Consider the following 1,507-nt stretch of genomic DNA (forward strand, 5'->3'; position numbering starts at 1 on the left):
CTCCATGGATTTATTGCTGCCACGTGGCAGATTTCGGCGAGGCTGCGGAGTGTTCGCTTGCGCCTATTATTTGATGTGAAGGTTTCAAAGACTGTTAATACCGTATTGTTATCCACGGGATGGTGCTCTGTGGCATTTGGGATGAGAAGATCCTCACCACTTTTGGCCACCTGCCGGAGTATCCAACATGCTCTATGGCTGTGTGTTGGTATGGTATCCGCTGTACTATGAAGTTTGCAGGGTCCATTAAGCCATCCCTCCAATACGGCTCCATGCCCTGTAGAGGGTTTTTGTTTCTTTGTAACTAACTCGGGTGTCTTATGATAGTGCATCCTTTTACTTCGGACTGGGTGTATATTCCGAGCCGGATTATCCCAAAATTTTGTTTCGGTTTTCCAGGCGCTTTCCATCGCACAGTACTTTCGTACTATGGACGCCAAGTCAGCGAAGCGTGATATGTCACGGCGACTTAAGGCGTTAAGGATTCCCTTGTCCATGCAATTATTGCAGAAAAATGAGACTGCGTCTTCCTCGTGACAGTCCTTAACCTTGTTTATCACAAGGAGGAATCTGGCCCAATAATGATGTACTGTTTCATGGGGCTCTTGCCTGATGTGGGAAAGATCATTTATGTCTGGGTGGGTGGGTGGATTTGAGTCCGAACCCCTACCCGATCTGAGACCCATGGGCTGAGGAGTTTCCAATCTTGGAAGATAGGATTCCGGGATGTTGCCCGATAAGTCTGGCCCGCTGCCTGACTCTAGGTTCAGGGCTTGGGTGATGTCCTCCAGTAAACGGGTATCCGGCTCGGAGAGCTCAGGAATCCGGACATAGTTGGTCCTCAAGATAGAGGAAGAATCGCTGCATTGATCCTCCACCACCGCAACATGATGGGTGACCGGTGGAGAGTTAATCTCCCTTTGGTCGGGTTTAAGCCCAATCCGATCATAGTCTGTAGCGACTCCCAAGGTGGTGATACGATCCAAGTGCTCGTTTTGGGAAGAGAGCTCCATTGGATCCATCTGCTCGGGAAATTCCGAGCCAACGTGGAGGCTGTTTTTGATGACCCGAGAAGTCATCGTCGGTGCAGCGGCTGAACGGGTGGTCATGATGAAACTGCCAAGCCGGAGAGTTTGGCCGACAGCCAGGGCTCCCCCGACGGTAATGTTGTTTTTAACAACGAGACGAGGCATCCTTCCTTACGGTGATGACACAGTGGAACTCTCAATGAAAGCACCAATGCCGGTGTCAAAACCGGCGGATATCGGGTAGGGGGTCTCGAACTGTGCGTCTAAGGCGGATGGTAACAGGAGGCAGGGGACACGATGTTTTACCCAGGTTCGGGCCCTCTTGATGGAGGTAAAACCCTACGTCCTGCTTGATTATTCTTGATAATATGAGTAGTACAAGAGTTGATCTACCACGAGATCAGAGAGGCTAAACCCTAGAAGCTAGCCTATGGTATGATCGTATAGTGTGCCCTACGGGACTAAACCCTCCGGTTAAT

Source organism: Triticum urartu, chromosome 6 (assembly GCF_003073215.2).
Source record: "Triticum urartu cultivar G1812 chromosome 6, Tu2.1, whole genome shotgun sequence".
Lineage (NCBI taxonomy): Eukaryota > Viridiplantae > Streptophyta > Magnoliopsida > Poales > Poaceae > Triticum > Triticum urartu.